The 22,523-nt window shown below is 43.2% G+C and overlaps 21 non-coding genes across 21 annotated transcripts; all 21 read left to right on the top strand.

Moving 5' to 3' along the window:
• The first annotated feature begins 1,792 nt into the window (after window positions 1–1,792).
• trnam-cau lies at window positions 1,793–1,865 on the top strand. Its single transcript has one exon. It is a non-coding gene; the product is annotated as a tRNA-Met (tRNA).
• A 326-nt stretch (window positions 1,866–2,191) lies between these two features.
• trnak-cuu lies at window positions 2,192–2,264 on the top strand. Its single transcript has one exon. It is a non-coding gene; the product is annotated as a tRNA-Lys (tRNA).
• A 371-nt stretch (window positions 2,265–2,635) lies between these two features.
• On the top strand, window positions 2,636–2,706 carry trnag-gcc. Its single transcript has one exon. It is a non-coding gene; the product is annotated as a tRNA-Gly (tRNA).
• A 603-nt stretch (window positions 2,707–3,309) lies between these two features.
• Window positions 3,310–3,382, top strand: trnak-cuu. Its single transcript has one exon. It is a non-coding gene; the product is annotated as a tRNA-Lys (tRNA).
• Window positions 3,383–4,207: 825 nt separating this feature from the next.
• Window positions 4,208–4,280, top strand: trnak-cuu. The gene has a single exon. It is a non-coding gene; the product is annotated as a tRNA-Lys (tRNA).
• Window positions 4,281–4,852: 572 nt separating this feature from the next.
• trnad-guc lies at window positions 4,853–4,924 on the top strand. Its single transcript has one exon. It is a non-coding gene; the product is annotated as a tRNA-Asp (tRNA).
• A 422-nt stretch (window positions 4,925–5,346) lies between these two features.
• On the top strand, window positions 5,347–5,417 carry trnag-gcc. Its single transcript has one exon. It is a non-coding gene; the product is annotated as a tRNA-Gly (tRNA).
• Window positions 5,418–9,208: 3,791 nt separating this feature from the next.
• On the top strand, window positions 9,209–9,279 carry trnag-gcc. The gene has a single exon. It is a non-coding gene; the product is annotated as a tRNA-Gly (tRNA).
• Window positions 9,280–9,699: 420 nt separating this feature from the next.
• trnag-gcc lies at window positions 9,700–9,770 on the top strand. The gene has a single exon. It is a non-coding gene; the product is annotated as a tRNA-Gly (tRNA).
• Window positions 9,771–12,592: 2,822 nt separating this feature from the next.
• On the top strand, window positions 12,593–12,663 carry trnag-gcc. Its single transcript has one exon. It is a non-coding gene; the product is annotated as a tRNA-Gly (tRNA).
• A 404-nt stretch (window positions 12,664–13,067) lies between these two features.
• trnag-gcc lies at window positions 13,068–13,138 on the top strand. The gene has a single exon. It is a non-coding gene; the product is annotated as a tRNA-Gly (tRNA).
• Window positions 13,139–13,421: 283 nt separating this feature from the next.
• On the top strand, window positions 13,422–13,493 carry trnad-guc. Its single transcript has one exon. It is a non-coding gene; the product is annotated as a tRNA-Asp (tRNA).
• A 588-nt stretch (window positions 13,494–14,081) lies between these two features.
• Window positions 14,082–14,153, top strand: trnad-guc. The gene has a single exon. It is a non-coding gene; the product is annotated as a tRNA-Asp (tRNA).
• Window positions 14,154–15,295: 1,142 nt separating this feature from the next.
• Window positions 15,296–15,366, top strand: trnag-gcc. Its single transcript has one exon. It is a non-coding gene; the product is annotated as a tRNA-Gly (tRNA).
• A 395-nt stretch (window positions 15,367–15,761) lies between these two features.
• On the top strand, window positions 15,762–15,833 carry trnad-guc. Its single transcript has one exon. It is a non-coding gene; the product is annotated as a tRNA-Asp (tRNA).
• Window positions 15,834–16,053: 220 nt separating this feature from the next.
• On the top strand, window positions 16,054–16,125 carry trnad-guc. Its single transcript has one exon. It is a non-coding gene; the product is annotated as a tRNA-Asp (tRNA).
• Window positions 16,126–16,288: 163 nt separating this feature from the next.
• On the top strand, window positions 16,289–16,360 carry trnad-guc. Its single transcript has one exon. It is a non-coding gene; the product is annotated as a tRNA-Asp (tRNA).
• Window positions 16,361–17,882: 1,522 nt separating this feature from the next.
• On the top strand, window positions 17,883–17,953 carry trnag-gcc. The gene has a single exon. It is a non-coding gene; the product is annotated as a tRNA-Gly (tRNA).
• A 451-nt stretch (window positions 17,954–18,404) lies between these two features.
• trnam-cau lies at window positions 18,405–18,477 on the top strand. Its single transcript has one exon. It is a non-coding gene; the product is annotated as a tRNA-Met (tRNA).
• A 796-nt stretch (window positions 18,478–19,273) lies between these two features.
• Window positions 19,274–19,345, top strand: trnad-guc. The gene has a single exon. It is a non-coding gene; the product is annotated as a tRNA-Asp (tRNA).
• Window positions 19,346–20,046: 701 nt separating this feature from the next.
• Window positions 20,047–20,119, top strand: trnam-cau. Its single transcript has one exon. It is a non-coding gene; the product is annotated as a tRNA-Met (tRNA).
• Window positions 20,120–22,523: the final 2,404 nt, after the last annotated feature.

The following is a 22,523-nucleotide window of genomic DNA, read 5'->3' as shown; positions in this document are numbered from 1 at the left end:
GTCACGCGTTTTGCTGTAAGCTAACGAGCTAGTTTTGTTTTCAATCAAACGTAAACCGCGGAGCGATGAGGTGAGATATAAGTTTAAACTCTACGTGTTACATTCACAAAATCGTACATGTTATGATGGAAAGTGTGTTGATGAAACTTGAGGTCAGAATCAGAGGATTAAATACGCAGATGCGACATTGGCCGCTGGGGCGAACGTCTCCGCCATTTTTGAATTGGGCAAAAGTGACCCCGTTTCAATGACGACTTTTTTATCACCCCCTGTTATTATATTATATTACATTGGATGTACTGGTACAACAATGCATAGTATATTTCACCAGTATAACTTAGTATCTAAAGCTTATGTGTATGAATATTTATGTGAGATATTATGTATTTTGAGCAATTTTCCCCAAATATCCACTAACATGGAGGAGGTGGGGTTAATGCTGCACCCAGTCACCAGATGGCGGTAAATACCCTTTTAGGTACACGTTTGTCATCCATCTTGATGGACAGTGTATATAAGAGTGAGGCTATAATCACTGCTGCACAACCTTGAGAATAAGTTAAATTTGTTATTTGTTGTTGGTTATTTTTAATTACTAAGATTAGAAATACATCTTAAGAAACAGTTTTCTATCATTTATATCAGTGAAAAGATTGAAATATAGTTGAAGACAGACACTTGCAGACAAGTTAAGACAAGGTACTAATGTAGAAAAATTCACAGCAGCAGAATATCTACATGAAACTGAAAAATATTTAAATAGTAGCCCAGCTTAAATAGTATGGAATTTAATGAATGTCGCTCCTCAACGGACCGACCCCCTCCGAAGTGGTCTGGGAGTGGTCCAAGCAAGGATGAGGCCCTAGATCTGTACGGGCCAGCGTCCTCCTCTGGGCCTGGGCGTGGCTCAAAGCAAGATCTCCGTCAAAAATGATTAGATAAGTGAATAATATATATATGTGTGTGTGTGTGCAAGGGGAAGAGATTCCCGCCATGCTTGTCTCCTCGCAGACAAGCAGGACTCGCAGCTGGGGGACCGGGTGCGAGTCCCCCTCTGGTCACCCAGTCAGGCTTCACACTTCACCATTGTAGAGATGCGTGTTAATTATTTTAATGGTCATTATTTTATTACATATAATCATATTATAAGGTACACAATAATAATTATATGGCATATAATAACGTTTTTGTGTACTTATTTTTATGGTTTTATATATACAAATATATATATATCCAATAATGGTCAGAGCAACAGTATTATATCATATTTGTTAATAATTACTATTAGAATAATGTTATAATACATAATATATATTTCCTACCTCATGTGGCAGAAGCCACATTTGATTAAGAAATTTTAGATGCTGCACCCAGTCACCAGATGGTGTTCAAGACTTTTTAGGTTCCCGTTTGTCATCCAGCTGGATAGACAGTGTAACAATCAAAACATTCACAAAAACCTTAAATTGTCGATAGATGTCGCTCCTCAACGGACAGACCCCCTCCCAAGCGGTCTGGGAGTTGTCCAAGCAAGGATTAGGCACTAGATCTGTATGGGCCAGCGCCCTCCTCCGGGCCTGGGCGTGGCTAGAAGCAAGATCCCCACCAAAAATGAATAGATAAGTGTGTGTGCATTCCAGAACCCGCCTAGTGGACATTTCGGAGAAATGCAAGCAATGGAATTTATTTCCAGTATTTCTTTTATTTGAGACAGTCTGTGGTGAAATATTGTAGTTGCTCATCGTCAAGTTGTAGTACCTATGTAAATGCAGCTTGTGGCCATGTGCTACAGGCCTCGTTGGCGCAGTAGGCAGCGCGTCAGTCTCATAATCTGAAGGTCGTGAGTTCGAGCCTCACACGGGGCACGTTTTTTGCGTCTCCCTTTTGTATTATTTCAGTGTTAAAGAAACAATTATGTTTTATTTCAAAGTGGTCTTTGTATGCTGAAATGCAGGAATATTAGTGTGTATTAGTGTGTACTATCCATGTGCCAGCAAAAGTGCTAGCAAAGCAGATACAGATTTATGCAGTACCCTCTCAACGAAGCTAAGGTCTTCCTTAGTCTACCATACTTTAGATATACTACCATAGGCGATGCATAGTTATTTGTTAAAAGGTGCAATGCAGCAAGAACATGCAGCATTCTGCTGCAGGGTGACTCATAAACCCTTATTTTCCACTGGTTGAAACAGCCCGGCTAGCTCAGTCGGTAGAGCATGAGACTCTTAATCTCAGGGTCGTGGGTTCGAGCCCCACGTTGGGCGCACACACTTTTTTCCCCTTATTGTGTGTGCTCCTTTCTATTTTCTACATTAATCCATGAGATGAAAACAAATTTATTAAAGTATTTTCCACTGATGCCATCCTTGAATGCAGTATCTCAAATGTTGCTATCAGCTAAGTAGTGTTGTGCTGCGGTGACTCAAATTTCAAGTTGTTTAAATATGAGGAAACAGTGTTTGAATTTCATGTTTAAATGCAGCCTCATAAACTCTGGAGCGAATCAAACAAGCACTAAGTTACTTCATGTACTGATCAGGTCCTGATAACTAGTGATGAGTGTTTATTAGTGAGAGCAGGCCGTTTCACGGTTTTGTGTATTTCTCGGATCCAGGGTCGTTCGGCAGACATGTAAGCATTGGTGGTTCAGTGGTAGAATTCTCGCCTGCCACGCGGGAGGCCCGGGTTCGATTCCCGGCCAATGCACATAACTTTTCTTTTGTTACAAAACATAAATCAAAGACTTTTTATATAAAGCCCCTTTTCCATTGGCCTAAAATCCACCAACTGCCACTGACATCTGGCCGTATTCTAGATACAACACACCCGAGGCAAATTAAAGTGAGCGCAGGTCAGCGGGGGAGTGAGGAGGAAGCAGACTCCAACAGAGACCTTTAATGTGCGTCTGTCCTGATCCTGAAGCAGCACTGGTTATAATTATTAAGTGGTGGAAAACCGCTAAAACAATGAACATAGCGGAAAACATGACTCGTTTATATTCAGTCACTGCATCAATAAAGAGTCATCCACCTCCCTGTGGCAAAGGTCGGCAGTTGCCATGGGCCTAATACACTTACGGTTATGATTTTTTTTACACATTAATTAATCATGTCATTCTATAAATCCATACGCTAAAATGGCATCAGAATACCTATATAATTCATGAGTAACAGCCAGCCATACCTACACTCTTAGGTATAGTACCATAGGCGATGCATAGTTAGTTGTAAATAGCTGCAGTGCTGCAAGAACATACAGCATTCCTTGGCAATGTCAACCAAAATACCTTGGTTTTAATGAGTGACATCAGCCCGGCTAGCTCAGTCGGTAGAGCATGAGACTCTTAATCTCAGGGTCGTGGGTTCGAGCCCCACGTTGGGCTCAAGACTTTTTCCCTCATTGTGCTCCTTCCTATTTCCTACATTAATCCAGGAGATGAAAAAAATATAATTTAAGCATTTTCCTCTGACGCCATGCTTAAATGCATTATCTCAAATGTTGCTATCTGCAAAATTCGGGTTGTTTTAAACATGAGGAAACAGTGTTGGAATTTCACAAAAAATCTTGCAGACTCTGACTACCTGCTGTCTCTGTGTCAGGGAGTCCAGAATCCAGTTGCATCGATGTAGAGTCATTGCACTACAGAGACTACACGAGGAAGCTGGAGGCCGGACTTCAGCAGAACAATGCGAGGGATGTGTAGACTGGATTGACAGAAATAACATGGTTCAAAGCGAGAGACAGACAGCCAGGAGGCAGCCTGGAGGGGGCAGATGAGCTAAATTTGTTCTTCAACAGGTTCAGTGCACAGCCCTCTGTCCCCCCACCGCACTCCCAGACTTCCACACACCCTCACTGCCCACAATGCTTCTACCCTCCCACACTCTACCTCCCTGTGCATAAACCCCCCACCTTCGAAGTGCTGCTCCTCCACTGAAGTGATTAACACCCTCCCCCTCCCTGATGATGTAACAGCTTCTGGAAGGGCTGTCCCAATTCGTAGGGGAAGATTAAAACCACTACCCCTTGTGACTTTGTTTCAAGGGGCAAGACAACCCTTGAAAACAAGGTAGGGGTAGGGCCAAGGGGTGAAATGGGTTTGGGCCTAAGAACTGTGTCACAATAATTTCCCAAATTGGGATCAATAAATTACATCTATATCTATCTATCTAACAAGACAAACCATACCGTTAACCCAGTAAAAACAGCCCGGCTAGCTCAGTCGGTAGAGCATGAGACTCTTAATCTCAGGGTCGTGGGTTCGAGCCCCACGTTGGGCTTACACCTTTTCCCTCATTGTGCGCCTTTCTATGTACATTAATCCATGAGAAAACAAAAAAAATATTTAAACATTTTGCTCGGACGCCATGCTTAAATGAAGCATCTCAAGGTTGCTATCAGCAAAGTAGTGTTGTGCTGAAAAAACTGCCCAGTGCTGTGTGAATGTGTCCTGCAGGGTGTGGGCCTGGATCAGAAATGACAGCTTCACCATCATCCTTCTCTGTCCCACCAACTCCACTGGGTCGAGCGGGTATCCCGGGACTGAGCTAGCCCTCCAAATCTTTGACAACTCCGTAGTCAGCTAAATGAAATGTAATGTAATGTAATGTAAATAAGTCTATCCAGTCTCTGCCTGTCAGCAGTCGAATCAAGTTGGAGAGGAAGTCTGCAGTGTAGAGGGTGATGGGTAACAGAGCCAGAACCTGTCCCTGCGGTTCCCCTGTACTGCAGTCATGTCTAAATCACCGTCCCTCATCCTCACCTGCTGGGGTCGGCAACCGACAATAACGTATCGTGCATTGTTGTGCCTTTACAGTTAAAAGATCATTTGTCATGGCTTTGTGACATCACCTCCTCGTTAGTATAGTGGTGAGTATCCCCGCCTGTCACGCGGGAGACCGGGGTTCAATTCCCCGACGGGGAGTGCATATTTTATTTCAAAAGGTTTTCAACAGAAGCTCTCATGAGTTATATGGTACATCTTTTGGTTAGTGAGCGAACAGTTGCTAGCATTACTGTCATAACGGCAGGCTTGTTTGGGTTAACTGCTGGTGCAGTTTCTGACAAGTGTGTCACACAACGCAAACAAAACATGGAAAAAAACAATTAAACAGTGGAGGTGGCACCAACTTTCAGCCATCTTCAATGCAGTCCCAAGTTTTCTTACTAGAAAGCAACACAACCAAATACTCACAACACAGCACAAGTGTGAGTATTACAATTTGGTGCTCGAACCTCAAGGCCACTCTGACTTCTCAAAACAAATGATTTGCCTCGTGAACACTGCACGCAAGACGTAAACCGGCCCGGCCAAAAAGAAAAAAAGGAACAATGTGTGGTATGTGAGCATTGGTGGTTCAGTGGTAGAATTCTCGCCTGCCACGCGGGAGGCCCGGGTTCGATTCCCGGCCAATGCAACTAGCTTTTAATTTTTATATATACATTTTCACAGCAAAAGATAAGATAATAAATAAAAAAAGAACCTGAGATAAAGTTCAGTAGTCAATTAAAGGGAAGTGTGGCCCTAATAAAGTGCAGTCGCACGATCAGTCCAGTGCAGTTTATTGTTCAGATGAGCACAAAGGTACTTATATGAAATCTATATCTCAACGTACATTCCGTGGATGTTCACTGGTGTCGAGTCGAAGTGTCTGTGCCTCCGGAAATATACCACAAGTTCTTTGTTTTGCCCAAGAGAAAAATGACCAACATTGAGAGGGTAGGTTCAGTATTTGTATAATCTTCATTGTCATTTTCTCATGCACAATCGGGGAGCAACGATTAATCGGCGTAGTCGACAAAAATCGATGACAAAAATAGTCGCCGGCGAATTTAATAGTCGATGATTCGTTGGTTACGTCATAGCGCGCTTTTTTCGTGCCGTGCAGCTGAACTAAACGTCGTTTTACCGGAGGTGCTGATGGAAGTAGCTGAGGAGTGAGCCATCTCGCTCCCTTCCTATCTCTGAAAGTCGCGCATGTGCAATAGCGACAAAACATAGCACAATGGCGGCGTCCGTTGCAACACCATCGCGTACCAGAAAGTCAAAAGTATGGGAGAATTTCACCCTTAACATAGCCCGAAAAAAACTACCTGCAATATTTGTAAGGCGGACCTTGCTTTCCATGGAAGCAGGACACGAGTATTTGAAGAGGAGGCACGTTTGACATCGTAACGTAGGCGATGCAGACTCGCCTCGGTAAGATAGCCTGTAGCAACTCCCTCAATACCTGTGTGCAGGATTCTAGAATCCATTACAAAAACATGGTTTGAATATAGATTTTTTCAAACTTTTTTTTTACGAGTTTAAAAGTGTAATGTTATCCTATTCCCTGACAAACGTCTTTTTTGATCACAATTATGCAGTCCGAAGAAGACTGTAGTTTTGTTTGTTGATGTTTTTATTGCTGCTACTTTCTCTGTCCTTTTTGTTTACAGAAAAAATGGATACTTGATTTTTTATTTATTTTTTAGTATCGGCACTTGGCCTGTTCTTGGTTCACAGTAAAAAGGGAAACTTGAATTAAACAATTTTTTTTTTATATTAGCACTTTGCCTGTCCTTGGTTTTAAATGGACAACAATTGATTTGTCTTTGTTTTTGTATCAATAGTAGCCTAATATGCAGCAAAGTTTATTAAAAGACATTTTTGAATGAAGCATCGATCTTTATTGTCTTTCTTTTCAGTCATCACATGCCGCGAACAACCTCAAGCTCAATTTAAAAGCTGCTGGCTAAATAAGAGCAATTGAGAATTTGTGTGATTCATAATCCGATTAGTCGATTAATCATTTCAATCATCGATAGATTAATCGACTATCAGAATAGTCGTTAGTTGCAGCCCTAATGCACGAGTGTACAATCAAAAAATAAATACCGTTCCTCGTCTACCAACAGTTTCATGGGAGAAGGGCGCAATGATCTTCCCTGCTGTTCTCATTATCTTGTTCAGCTGTTTCTGTTTGGCAGTTGCCGAACCAGACAGTGATGCAGTATGTCAGAACACTTTCAATTGTGCCCCTGTAGAAAGTGGTGAGGGCCTGCGTGAGCCTCCGGAGGTGCAGTTGAAGCTGCTGTTTGGCCTTCTTGATGATGGCCATAGAGTGAGTGGCTGAGGACAGATTGTCTGCCAGGTGCATACCCAGGAACTTGATTCAATTAAATATCAAGATTTAAGATGCAAGACTTTATTCATCATGTGCACAACAACTACATACAGCAGTTGCTGGCAATGAAATGCTTGGGCAACAGGCTCCCTTCTAGTCATGCTCAAAAATATTACACAAGCAAAACAATTTAAATAGGAGAGAAAAAATACATTAAAATAAAATATACACTTACATATACCTTTTTAGACCAAAATAAAGTATGTTACTGCTGAGTAGACTGAATGAAATAAGTAATACTGATAAGGAAGTGCAAATATTGCAAGGTGCAGAGTTTAGAGGAGTGGCACAATCTTTCAGATTGGAGGAGTTTACAAGTCTTATGGTATGGGGAATGAAACGAAGAAATATTAAAATAAAATATACACTTACATATACCTTTTTAGACCAAAATAAAGTATGTTACTGCTGAGTAGACTGAATGAATGAATGAAATAAGTAATACTGATAAGGAAGTGCAAATATTGCAAGGTGCAGAGTTTAGAGGAGTGGCACAATCTTTCAGATTGGAGGAGTTTATGGTCTGGGGAATGAAACTGTCTCTGAGCCTGGTGTTGAGGGCCTGGTGTCGCGGGACCGAATGCTGCGTTACTGTCTATGGCTGGGGTGATAAGGGTCTTTGATAATCCTTTTGGCCTTCTTTCTACACCGATGGGTGTAGAGGTCCTTCATGGATGGCAGCACCATCCTGGTGATGTGCTGAGCAGACTTCACTTCCTCTGTAGAGCCTTACGGTTCAGGGCATAGCAGCTGCCATATGAGGCGGTGATGCAGCCAGTCAGGATACTCTATGATGCACCTGTAGAAGTTGCAGGGAATCCTGGAATGATGGAGTGCGTTTGGTGAGTCCAGGTCAGCTCATCACTGATGTGAACCCAGAGGAACCTGAAACTTCTGACTCTCCACGGTTCTTTAAGCAAACTGTTGGGGGTCTGTTAGGATTTTAATAATATAATTAGACACTATAGCCCCGAAAAGGATCGATTTTACACGCACCATGTTTGTACCTTAACAGAAAGAATTTATGTTTTGTTATGTGTTAGGACTGTAATCCGTGGCATACAATACACTGTACTTAAACTTGTTCTCATACATAAACCTTTATATATATTACAGTATTCCTTTAGCTTTATTCAACATCACACATACATGAATGCACTGTGCTCATTAAGACACTGTGACCTATGCCTTAGAAAGAAATCAAGAAGCTGCCCCAGCTTCTGAAGGCCAGATAGGAAAGGCGTTGTCTTGTCTGATAAATACGCATGCTTACACACACAGAACATACAGACGATAAAACAGAAACACAATGTTTCACACTCCAATGAACAAAAACACTGTGTCTGCAAAACTACTGAAGACTCACAAAGCTTCAGCCGGATAAAGGCTTTTCTTAATACACAAAACTTAAAACGGCCGACAAGAAAGCATGGCTGACCTATCTGGTGATCGCCAGGGTCTCAGCTGGCTGTTGCTCTACTGTACTCACACGGATCAGGGATAATAACACTGTCAGAATGTGAAGATTTGCCCAGCTACTATCAAAGGAGTAGCGAACCTGGGAGTGGCTCCTCATCATTGGTGGATTCCAGTTCCAAGATGCTGGGACCACGCCTTCAACCTACTATTATAAATATTGCACCTGTCATCCGTTCGGGGCGACTCTTGACTACCCCGAGCTACTGACTAAAAGCCGAGGCTGTGCCTTGAGTGCCCATAGCTATGCTGTACCTTTTCATTGCTTCTAAATAAATACTTTTTGAACTAAGACCGACCCTTCTCATACCTAAGGATAAAAGAACACGACAGGTCCAGATCTGTGGGGAGGCGGGCCTTGAAATGTGATGCCTAACCAGTTGCTCGAAACACTTCATGGCTATTGGGAGTGAGAGCCACAGGATGGAAGTCATTCAAGCAGACTGGGTCCGGTTTATTAGGCACAGGTAGACTGTCGTACTCTTAATGCAGGTGGGTACAACTGCTTAGCTTGGTCAAAGGTCAAGGTCAGTTTGACCTCTCAAAATAGAATATTTGACATGTGAGCATTGGTGGTTCAGTGGTAGAATTCTCGCCTGCCACGCGGGAGGCCCGGGTTCGATTCCCGGCCAATGCAACTAACTTTTGCACTTTATCCACTGCAGTCCCGTTTAGAGAGAGGAGGGCGTGTTCTTGTCCCTGTCTCTTCCTCTAGTCTACGATCAGCTCTTTTGTTTTGCTGACGTTGAGATGGATGTTGTCCTGGCACCAAGATGTCAGGGCTCTGACCTCTCTGCAGGCCATCTCATTGTTGCCGGTGATCAGCCTTTTGACAGTCATGTCAGCAGCAAATTTGATGATGGTGTTTGAGCTGTGGGTGGCCACCTAGTCTTGTGTGAACAGGGAGAACAGGAGAAGACTCATTCAAGCAGACTGGGTTTGGTTTCTTAGGCACATGTGTGACTGTCGTACTCTTTATGCAGGTGGGTACTACTGCTTAGCTTAGTCAAAGGTCAAGGTCAATCTGACCTCTCAAAATAGATGATCAGTCATGTGAGCATTGGTGGTTCAGTGGTAGAATTCTCGCCTGCCACGCGGGAGGCCCGGGTTCGATTCCCGGCCAATGCAGCTGACTTTTGGATCCTGCACAGCTGGTCAGCGCAGGATTTGAGGAGCCTATGCCGGCAGGACCAGCCGCTGACTCTCTTCACTGTCGTCCCGTTTAAAGAGAGGAGGGCGTGTTCTTCTCCCTGTCTCTTCCTGTAGTCTACGATCAGCTCTTTTGTTTTGCTGTCGTTGAGATGGAGGTTGTTGTCCTGGCACCAAGATGTCAGGGGACTGAGCAAGCAGCCCTGGGGGCGCCGGTGGTGAGAGTCAGAGTGGAGGATGTGGTGCAGATAACGCATCTGCAGCTGACCTATTTGGCCAGAAGGCAAACTGAAGTGGGTCCAGTGAGTCATGGAGGGAGGAGGTGATGAAGGATTTGACTAAACACTCAAAGTCCTTCATGGTGGTGGCGGTGAGTGCTACTGGGCGGTAGTCGTTCAGACAGGGGATTGTGGGTTTCTTTGTAACATGGACATTGATGGTCTAGGCGTCGGTCTGTGCCTTAAGTTTGGCATGGACGTCACCATTAATCCAGGGCTTCTGGTTCGGGAAAGTTTGACAGTAGTCCTCGGTTCGACATCATCAATGCATTTGCTGATGTAGCAGATGGCCGCGTCCATGTATGTGTTTATGTTGTTATCCTGAAACACATACCACTCCGTAGTGCTGAAGCAGTCCCCTAGAGCTGAGTCTGATTGGTCGGACCACTGCTTAATGCAGGGGTGGGCAATTATTTTTTCCATGGGGCCACATGAGAAACAGAAAATATTGTGGGGGGCCAGGCCAAAGGCTGAACTCAATTCTGCATAATATTAATTATATTTCTTTATAAAAGCAGTATATAGCATTGTTTTGACAAGCTGGTAAGACTGGTAAGAGTACTGCATGTTATGATTAAGCAATGAAAAAGCGAGGTTGCCTTACAAAAAATGTAATTTATTCAATAAAATTTCCCAAAACAATGGTAAACAAAAACAGTAATAGAAATAGTGTCATTTTCAGGCACATTCACCCCAAAACACATTTTGAGTTCCATATACTGTTGGAAAGAGGTTCTTAGCTTTCTAAAGACTCCGCAATATTGTCTTTGTACTCCAAATAGTAAGCAAGATACATCATATTATAACGATTGTCACTGAACTGTGATTTTGAGAAAAAGGCCTCCAAAGAAAGTGTCCCAGTTCACTGCTAGTTGGTGCCTTTACATGCCAGCATTTCTAGTCTAACCACCTCATTTGATTTTTTTCAGTTCAGTGAGAGAAATCTAGTCTCTGTTGGGCTTTCACAAGTGCATCAAAGTCAGGTTGAATGTCTGAGGTGGAGATGCGAAGCACAGCTGCCAGATGATCATCAGTGAGAGAGGATCTATACCTGGATTTAGTAAACTTCATCACTGAGAATGTTTTTTCACATATGTAGGTAGAGCCAAAGAGAACCAACATCTTCTGAGCATGTCTCCTTATGTTTAGAAAGTTCTCCTCCTTGAGAGAAGAGTAAAAATCCAGCAGTGATCCTGACTTAAAATGCTCTGCCAGTACCGCATCAGACTGCAGGTCAATGAGTTCCAGCTGAACATCACTGGGTGCATTATCCACACTACAGGTAAAGGGAGAGGAAATCATTTGCATTTCATCCTCGATCATTCTGAGATCATCAAATCGCCTTGAAAACTCACAATGCAGTGCTCCTAGCATGGATGAGTACCTGCAAAGGTGATCAGCTGATGGTGTGACTTCTTTCAGGGTTTGCATGAGTGAGATTGTTGCTCTCCAGTTGGCTTGAAAGAAACTGCAACTTTCTCATGAAAGCCTTCACCAGGCTGTGCATTTCATGAACAAATAGGCCCTTGCCTTGCAGTTTGGTGTTCAGTTCATTCATCAGTGCAGTCACATCAACAGCAAATGCAAAATCTGCAAAATCTCATCTGAGAGCTCTGGGATGTCCTTGCCTTTCTTTTCGCAGAACTCTCGAATCTCTGCTTTCAGCTCCCATACTATTTTTAGCATTTTGCCCAGGCTGAGCCATCTGACAGCTGTGTGGTAGCCTATGTCACCATGTTCAGTCTCATGCTCCTCCAAAAGTGAAACAAACTGTCTATGGTTCAATGCTCGTGCCCTGATGAAGTTAACTATTTTAGTGACAACATCATTTTTAGCACTGACTTGCACAACACATGCTGATGTATTATACAATGCAAAAATACCAATTTCTGATCTGGGTCGATTTCAGTCACTTTATCTTGCATACGTTTCAAAAGTCCGACATTTTCCCGGTCAGACTTGGACAGCCGTCCGCTGTGACACCTGCCAGTCTGTCCCATTTCAGACCCAGCGTGTTCATGCATGCATCTACCTCCGTGAATAGATCGCTCCCTGTCGTTGTCCCTTTCATTGACCGCAGTGCTGCCAGCTCCTCCGTAATCTTGAAGTCCTTTATCCCACGGACGAATACGAGTAACTGGGCTGTGTCACATCATCGCAGCTCTCGTCCAAAGTTGAAGTTTATGAAGAGGAGTCTGGCGTAGGCATCATGGTTTTCCAGATGAAACAGAGTAAGGCGGGTGGATATGAAGTTTGTGGACCAGTTGGTTCTTTAAGCAAACTGTTGGGGGCCCAGATCTGTGGGGAGGCGGGCCTTGAAATGTGATGCCTAACCAGTTGCTCGAAACACTTCATGGCTATTGGGAGTGAGAGCCACAGGATGGAAGTCATTCAAGCAGACTGGGTCCGGTTTATTAGGCACAGGTAGACTGTCGTACTCTTAATGCAGGTGGGTACAACTGCTTAGCTTGGTCAAAAGTCAAGGTCAGTTTGACCTCTCAAAATAGAAGATTTGTCATGTGAGCATTGGTGGTTCAGTGGTAGAATTCTCGCCTGCCACGCGGGAGGCCCGGGTTCGATTCCCGGCCAATGCAACTAACTTTTGCACTTTCTCCACTGTAGTCCTGTTTAGAGAGAGGAGGGCGTGTTCTTCTCCCTGTAAATTGATAACTTCATCACTGAGAATGTTTTTTCACATATGTAGGTAGAGCCAAAGAGAACCAACATCTTCTGAGCATGTCTCCTTATGTTTAGAAAGTTCTCCTCCTTGAGAGAAGAGTAAAAATTGCTGACGTTGAGATGGAGGTTGTCCTGGCACCAAGATGTCAGGGCTCTGATCTCTTCTCTGCAGGCCATCTCATTGTCGCCGGTGATCAGGCCTTGGTTTCTTAGGCCCATGTATGACTGTCGTACTCTTTATGCAGGTGTGTACTACTGCTTAGCTTAGTCAAAGGTCAAGGTCAATCTGACCTCTCAAAATAGATGATCAGTCATGTGAGCATTGGTGGTTCAGTGGTAGAATTCTCGCCTGCCACGCGGGAGGCCCGGGTTCGATTCCCGGCCAATGCAGCTAACCTTTGGATCCTGCACAGCTGTTCAGCGCAGGATTTGAGGAGCCTATGCCATCAGGACTAGCCGCCTTGATCTCCCCGATCTCTTTTCTCACTTGGTTTGTTGTGAGGGACAGATTGGAGCAGGGGGGCATGTGGTGAGCCTCCGCAGCCTGCGGAGGAAGAAGAGCCGTTGTCCTGGCACCAAGATGTCAGGGCTCTGACCTCCTCTCTGCAGGCCGTCTCATTGTCACCGGTGATCAGGGTTTTGGCAGTCATGTCATAGGCAAGTTGACATCACCTCCTCGTTAGTATAGTGGTGAGTATCCCCGCCTGTCACGCGGGAGACCGGGGTTCAATTCCCCGACGGGGAGTGCATAATATTTTTTTTTGATGGAATATTTTAAAATCCATATGTTTGAAGTAGGGATGTCACGATATGAAATTCTGGTGCCGGGATTATTGTCGGTTTCACGGTTTTCACAATTATTCATACTATAGAATGAAAAAGACACACAACAAGCAATATACAGCTCATAAATAGCCAATAATATAGCTAATGAACTAAAATATTTATTATTATCATCAACTATATCCAGTTAGTTTTTATAGTGTCACATTTGGCCATTTAAAAGTAATTTATGTAAACTATTTTATTTAGTTGCCTTATTGTGGAAGGTTGGTCGGTGAATTTGTGTTTCCTGTCATCATAAGCAGTGTATCTGTTTGGGACTTTTATTGTGAAGGGTCACCGACAGAAGTTGTTTTTGGAGCGACCTCTTGACTAGTTGTGAAAAAGTAAATGGGCATATTGTCCTGGTTCAATCACACATTTTTCATGTCCTTATACTATTACCTCTCAGTATAGGTGGGGGCCAGCCGCGTATAGTTCTGAACTGTTTAATTAGTTTCAAATGACAGGCAGTATCGAAAAAAAGCAATGGTTGTGGTTTTGTGACAACTCCTCGTTAGTATAGTGGTGAGTATCCCCGCCTGTCACGCGGGAGACCGGGGTTCAATTCCCCGACGGGGAGTCAATACCTTTTTTTTTATGGTTTGTTGTGTTTAAATACTGTTAAGACTAAAATCTATGTTTTTCTTTGAATATGTGTCTGTGAAGATGGCAATGAAACTGAACTCTAAACAAGTGCAGTATGTTGGACAGGGGTGGGAGCAGGGGCAGTTAGGGCTGAATACGTGGGAAAATGTGCGGCCTTCACATAGTGACTGATAGTAGCCGTTGCTGGCTGGTTTTAATCTTGAAGTTGATTGTTGTGTGTGTGTGTGCGTCACATCGCAGTTCAGTCTTGCACCTGTCTGATAATGCCTGTTTGAGAAGACTGTACATCTGTGGCATACAATACACTGTACTTTAACTTGTTCTCATACCTAACTTACTATATTACAGCCTAAACTCCATTAGCTTTATTCAAACATCACACATACATGAATGCACTGTTTTCTTAAAAAACTGTGACATACCCTTAGAAAGAATTCAAGCAGCTGCCACTAGGGTCTGAAGGACAGATAGGAAAGGCGTTGTTTTGTCTAGAAAATGCGCATGCCATACTGAAAGCTCACAAGCTGTCAGCCGATTCAAGGCTTGTTTTAAAACACCAAACCAAACACTGTCAGAATGTGAAGATTTTCCCAGCTACTGTCAAAGGAGGGACGAAACTGGGAGCGGCTCCTCATCATTGGCAAATTTCAGTGCCTAGAGGCTGGGACCAGCCTGTGCACTAACCACGGTGACTCCCCCTCCCAATGAAGTTCTACCTATTATTATAAATATTGCACCTGTCGTCCGCTCGGGGCGACTCTTGACTTCCCCGGCGGTATTAGGCGGCTTGGGGCTGTACGTTGAGTGCCCATAGCTATGTAGTAGCTGTTCATTGCTTCTAAATAAATACTTTTTTGAACCAGACCGACTCTAGCCTCTCTACCTAAGGAAAAAAGAACACGACAATACCTGCCTCATAAACTCTAGAATGAACCAGACAAACAAAGCAAACTTCAAGTACTGGACATGTCCTAATAACACGTTGTGACTCTATTTATCTGAGCCGATGGCACCAGACTTCTGAAGTTAAAAAATTTGTTTAAATTCACAGTCTTGTGAACACACACGTGAAATGGCCCCTTCAAAATCATACAAGGAAATGAAAGTAGCAAGTGAGCATTGGTGGTTCAGTGGTAGAATTCTCGCCTGCCACGCGGGAGGCCCGGGTTCGATTCCCGGCCAATGCAACTAGCTTTTACTTTTTTATCAATAAATATGCATTTTCTTGCAATAGGATAAGTTAAGATCATCCTTTATTTGTCCCACAGTGCGGAAATTAGGACGTTCCTGTTAGCAGTCGAGGGAGGGAAGAGGGTCTGAGGAGGGCTTAGGGCGGTATACTAGGGTTGCAGTCGAGGGGGGTTGCAGCAGGGATAGTACGGTGGGGGAGGGGCAGGTGCCTGATCAAAGAAATCTCTTTTGCACGTTGTTCCAGAGATGTAAAAAACAATAAGTACGCCAAACAATCATGGCTAGTGACGTGGAAGTTCAATGCACACAACATGAGTTTCATGTTTCAAACACAGTTCTATTATTCTTCCTAACAGTTAAAAAAGCTATGGTCGGAGATTTTGACATCTCCTCCTCGTTAGTATAGTGGTGAGTATCCCCGCCTGTCACGCGGGAGACCGGGGTTCAATTCCCCGACGGGGAGAGTATCATGTTTTTAGATGGATTCTTTCAAATACAGTTCAATTATTGTTCCTAACATTTAAAAAAACAATGATCGGAGGTTTTGACATCTCCTCGTTAGTATATTCCTGGACTCTCACGCGGGATCAACTATCACGTTTTTACATGGATTGTTTCAAACACAGTTCTATTGTTGTTTTTAAACAGTTAAAATACCTATGGTTGTGGATTTTGACATCTCCTCCTCGTTAGTATAGTGGTGAGTATCCCCGCCTGTCACGCGGGAGACCGGGGTTCAATTCCCCGACGGGGAGTGCGTCATGTTTTTAGATGGATTGTTTTTAACACAAATCCATTTGTTTGAACTCTAAAGAATACAGTATATTCCTGGACTCTCACATCAACTATCACTTTACATTCTATCACATTTTTGTTTCTCTTCATTTAAAAAATCATTTACCAAGAGGCAGAGACATCTCCTCGTTAGTATAGTGGTGAGTATCCCCGCCTGTCACGCGGGAGACCGGGGTTCAATTCCCCGACGGGGAGAGGAAAGTTTTTTCAGTTGTTTATTTTTAAGCCTTACCCATATCTTTGAAGTGCAAAGTTCAAAGTGTGTTCTTGTCATATATACAGTGCTTTACAATGAAATTCTTACTTTGCCACCTGCTGCAAATACCGTGCTTTAAGAGTAAAAATAAATACACATTGTGTCTGATGGCAGTTGGATAAAGAATGTTCCTCAGTCTGGATGTCCTGCATTTCACACTTCTAATAATGGCTTATATTTATATAGCGCCTTTCACTGGACCCAAGGACGCTTTACATATGTTTGAGGACAAAACAGTAGAGAAATGAAAAAAATTATAATACAAGTACAAAACAGGATAGAATTTAGCAGCAGGGTGGAGCATTAACCGAGGCCAAAAGCCTTAGTGAAGAGGTGATGCTTGAGGAGTTTTTGGAAATGTCAAGAGATTCAGTGTTGCGTAGTTCAGCAGGGAGAGTTCAAGAGGGTGGGGGCTGCGACACAGAAGGCTCTGTCTTGAAAAGTTTGTAATTTGGTGTTGGGGATGGAGAGCAAACCTAAGTGTGAGCCTTCTGAGTGCAGTGTAGGGTTGGAGGTCAGTTAAATATGGTGGGGCTAGAGCATGGAGGGATTTGCAATTTTAATGTCATGCAGGTAATTGACAAGTGACTGGGGGGCAGCTGAGCAGATGGATGAGTGCTTATGCAGAGCTGGGTGTCGTCCGCGTAAGAGTGGTAATTAAGGCCATGTTGACGGATGATACGACCATGATATGTACCACTTCTGTATCTCTGTAGAGGGCAGAGGTGTGAACAGTCCGTGTTGGGGGTGGGTGAAGTACTTAACAATGGAGCAGGCTCTTTTATGGACTCTGCGGGGGTAGATGTCCTGCAGAGAGGGTAGTGATGTCCTGGTGATCCTCTCAGCGGTCTTTACCACACTCTGCAGGCGCTTAAAGTCCATTGCAGTGGTGCTTCCATACCACACGGTGATGCAGCTGGTGAAGATGATCTCAATCATGCAGCTGTAGAAGTTTCTGAGGATCTTTAGGGACATGCCGAATTTCCTCAGCCTCCTCAGGAAGTACAGACGCTGTTGTGCTTTCTTGACCAGCTGGTGGGGGGCGGGGTTAGTCTCCAGGTGAGGTCATCACTGATGTAGACTACCAGGAATTTGAAGCTGCTCACTCTCCACCTCAAGCCCACGGATGAACAGTGGCCGATGAGTTCTCCTCTCCTTTCTTATGTCCACAATTATTTCCTTGGTCTTGTCCGTGTTGAGGGTGAGATTGTTCTCTTCACACCATGTCACCAAACTTGCCACCTCGCGCCTATATGGTGTGTTTCCACGCCCGCCAGTAATAAGTCCAATGACTCTGGTGTCTTCATGAAATTTCAGGATGACGTTGTCCTTGTGAGAGGCGACACAGTCGTATGTTGACATTGTGGAGAGCATGGTGTCCATGGTCCGATCTGAACCATTACAGACGTGTTGTAAAAGGGCCCAGTTGGAGAAAAAAGGAGGGAAAAAAGTCAGAAATATGCATTGGTGGTTCAGTGGTAGAATTCTCGCCTGCCACGCGGGAGGCCCGGGTTCGATTCCCGGCCAATGCAAATTTCCTTTTTCTGGTACAAAGCAGATCTGATCTGCAGTCTGGTCTTGGCAATCTAGATGCTGACGCTGCACTTTTTTTATAGCGCATTGAACTTCTGGGTGTTGGCACATAAATAGACTTATATATTTCAGTTCTTATTCTTATACTCTTATACTATATATATGATATATATTTCTTTGTACTGTGTAATATTCAACACTGTCAAAACAGTGAAGTGAGAGTTTGTGTCACGTAGAGCAGAATTGGGAAACGCAGCACAGATCAGAGGTCCTAATAAGTTGAGTGTAGGTCAGCAGGAGTGATTAGGGAGGACATATGGCAGGGTAATAAAAAGATATGGTATAAGTATACTGAGCAGAAAATGTGTGACCGCCCGAAACCTGAAGTAGTGGCGGCGGTAATTCTGCATTGGTGGACCGTTACGTACTGGAAACGGCTGAGTTTATAAGGCCTCGTTGGCGCAGTAGGCAGCGCGTCAGTCTCATAATCTGAAGGTCGTGAGTTCGAGCCTCACACGGGGCACGTGTTTTAAAGCTTCATAGTTCTCTAGTGAAAAATAGAGACACTCAAAAATATACATCAGTACTTATAGTGTAAGTGAACCTGAGTTCTACTGTGAGCACAGTTTATGGTACAGTCTTATTGCTGCGGAAAGGAACGACCTGCGATACCTCTCCTTCAGACATTAAGGGTGGGTCTGTCTGTCATTGAAGGAGCTGCCCAGTGCTGTGATGGTTTCCTGCAGGGGGTGTCCATCAGAGATGACACCATCATCCTCCTCTGTCCCACCACCTCCACTAATTCAAGGGGGTATCCCAGGTATCCCAATACTGCTGCCCCAGCTTACTATTCCAAAGAACATGGCCGATGCCACAACAGAGTCATAAAAGGTCTTCAGGAGCGCCCCCTGCACTCCAAAGACTTCAGCTTTCTGAGCAGATACAGTCTGCTCTGGCCCTTCTTATAAAGTGCAGTGGCATGATCAGTCCAGTCCAGTTTATTGTTCAGATGAACACCCAGGTACTTATATAAAGGCACTATCTCAAAGTTCACAGGTGTTGGGGGGAGTGGCTGCGCCTGCGGAAATCTACCATCAGTTTTTTTAGATTTGGAGGCAGTTCGGCCGGCACCAGTCTGCAAAGACCTGGGGCAGGCCAGCTGAGGGCCCCCTTATGTAATAAACAATAAATACACAAAATGATTGGCTATTGACACAGGTTCAATGCACATTATACCATGAGTGTCATGTTTCAACCTCGGTATCTGAGCATTACAAATAGCTCATTTAAATAGTCTTTAGTCTTGAATGAGTGACATCTCCTCGTTAGTATAGTGGTGAGTATCCCCGCCTGTCACGCGGGAGACCGGGGTTCAATTCCCCGACGGGGAGAGAAAACACTTTTTTCTAGGGTTGTCTGTGAAGTTTAAACCAGTTTTGTTGAACAATATATTCTCCCAGAAAATATTGTGACAAATGATATAATTGTCATTGTTTTCAAACCATTTTATACCACTGATATACTGCCATACTGTTCTTGATATATGTGTTACATAGAGACAGTCTGGAATTATTAAATTGATAAATGGATTGATTACATATTCATTGTTGTTCACACCATGTCCTAAATGTAACATCCATCTGAGGATATGGGCTATAAATGGCCCATATTCTGTATGTAAATTGTAAACAAACACACACACACAGTTCTCGGGCCGGCCCTGCCCCCACTCACTCACACAGGCAAAACAGAGTGTGAAGCAGAGATCAGAGAGGAGAGCTTGTTAACGTGAACAAGGCAGTAAGCGTCGGAACGGTGGCAACAAAAAGTGTGAAAACAGGGTTTCCACCACAGACTGCCAATGCTAAACAATTAGTGCCGCTGTTTCAGGATCAGAGCAGAAGCACCGGTTGGTAACGTGTCAGAGTCTCCTGTCTCGGTGGTCTCCCTCCAAACTGATCGCAAGTTAGACCTAAACAGTACAGAAGTTTACTTTGTCTTTGCTTGATTTGCTTGACAGTTTATGAGACTATATATATTTGTAAAGGAAAAATATAATCGATTTTTTTACATTATTTTTAATACATTTCGGGCCTCGTTGGCGCAGTAGGCAGCGCGTCAGTCTCATAATCTGAAGGTCGTGAGTTCGAGCCTCACACGGGGCATATGTTTTACACAAACAGTTTACGTATATGTATTTATATATCGACACCAGTGGGAAGGTAACAATCTTCCTGCTTTTGAGATAACATTGCAGTGCTTTCCACAAGTTGAATAGCCGACCTTTCACTGAAGTCCAGCCAGTTAATTTGTTAGGCTCAAAGGCTCAAATAGTGGCCGTGCCTTACTTAGGGTACTCTGCCAGTGCTTGTTTACTGTGTGCAGAATTGTGTGGAAATCAGTTTGTGAAGTTTTCATGTACTCTTTGATGCTTAATTTCCAATGAGAACTTTTCAGCAATCCACAATTAGAAAGTTAAAACCGAGCCAAACACATTGCGAATTATGGGAGAAAAAAGTGAAGAAAAAAAATGTATCTTACTACCCGGTGTTAAGACTAGATTCTGGGTGGACTGTCGGCTTAAGAGGTTGGAAGTCAGTGTTTCTCCACTTTCATTAATGTGGGTCTTAAATGTCAGGTTTCTGTTTCCATAATAAGGCTTCTGTTGATGTGTATGTGGTAAGTGTTGCTAAGAGAAAGAGTTAAGAATGTCACAACTGAGACATGAACCAGATGATCAGATTGTGTCTGCAGTCATAATTTCCTGTAAAATGTCAGTACTATTTTCTGTGAAGGGCAAATGGTTGAATGATTTTCTCATGTGTTACAGCCATCCAGATCCACAGAGGTAATGAACCAGTGATGAGGCTTAAATCTGTGACCCGAAGACAGGGAACCCTCCTGGGCGGGGCTACAACCAAGAAACACCAGGATATGGAAAAATATCCACCTTTGTTCTGCCCTTCACAGGAGGAGACCGAGGGATTTTCAGTGACCGCTTTGGACAGAGAGCCCAAGTGAAATGGGGAGCCAAATACGCAATCCTAATTCTGTGTAAAAGTTTAACCTGAAGAAAATCTGTTTTATTTCTAGCTGCAGACATTTGCTATTCCCTAATACATTGTGTGCACTACAAACTTCAAATACAACTTCTACAGACTTGACATCGGTGCATATCTGGCCTGCACCAGGCAGAAGCTGATAGGGAATTACAATAAACATTTGCCCTTTAAATATTTTGGTGGGGATCCAGAGTAGGTTATGGATCCAGGAATGTTCTTTCTTTCTTTCGTTCTCAATTGTAAAGCATTATTTCTTGAAAAAATCACAAATATGTTGTGTATATAATCTTGCTCCCTATTTATAAAAGTCCTGTGACTACGTTAAGTAGAGGCCGATGTACTGTAACTGTCCCGCGTCCATGCAAGAAAAACTCTGTTGACACAGAGACGGTCCAGGAGCAGTGTTGAGGTTGAACGTTTACAGAAAGCATGGCTGAATACATCCCTCTGTTTACTTTCTGTGGTTTCAACATTACGCAACCTTTGGAATCAGACTTCAGAGTGGAACTTTCCTGTAACTCGCCCTCCCCTACAGATGCATGTGATGTGTTTATGAATAGCTATGATGCTGACATGTTAGAAGTGCTCAGGCAGGCGTGTCTCAACTCAGTCTTGACATCAACTTCACTTTTCGCTCTGACAGCACATGCCTGCTATATATTACGTTTAACATGCCAGAAGGCAGGTACAAAAGAAAACCTCAGGGCTTCATGCTATGTAAGATCTATATGAGGGGATTTGTTTAGTAATTTGTATTGAGCCTCTAGCCTGGTCCTACATGAGGTGGTTCTACTTAATATTGTGCATCAAAATGTTATTTGTATAGAGGGGAAAAAAAGACTTTTCTATGATTTATGTTGTGATTTGTGTTGAACGGCCATATTGACAAAATCTATACATAGTAATATGTCGACCTGTGCAGACTCAAAGACACAAATCAATAGGCTGCTGTTTAGTTTGTAAATTCACATACTGTACAGTAGCACTTCCCAAACAGTGGAAACCAAGGAGAAAAAATAAACAACCCAGAACCTCATGCTGCCTTCAGTTACTCAGTAAAAATTGTAAAATTGACATTCTCACTCTTGACATTTACTTTGTGAAAAAGTTGATTGTTTCACATACATATTATTTGATCATCGATATTATAGGCTTATTCGTCGTTCTGTTATATTTAGCTCTTCACTGTGTATTCTAGTACTTTGTTGTGTATGTACAGTTTTTTGCACATTGTGTTTATGTTTATTACATTCTATTTCGTGTGATTTTAATTCTTCGAATCTATTTTATTGCCACTTCGCTCTGTGTGCAATGCCCTTGACATGCTGCTGTAACACAATAATAATCAGTACATATCTATCTATCTGTAATATGCTTTTCTTTAATGTTCAAAATAAGAGAAGAAAAAACAATTGATCCAAACACCGGGGAAATGCATATGTTACATATGTCAGAATGAGGTAGACAAGAAAATAATATACAAAAAATGCTGAGCATGTAAATATAT

This window comes from Hippoglossus stenolepis, chromosome 24 (assembly GCF_022539355.2).
Source record: "Hippoglossus stenolepis isolate QCI-W04-F060 chromosome 24, HSTE1.2, whole genome shotgun sequence".
NCBI classification, from domain to species: Eukaryota; Metazoa; Chordata; class Actinopteri; order Pleuronectiformes; family Pleuronectidae; genus Hippoglossus; species Hippoglossus stenolepis.
Note: the sequence above shows the minus strand (reverse complement) of the source record. Positions and strands in the feature narration are given on the sequence as shown.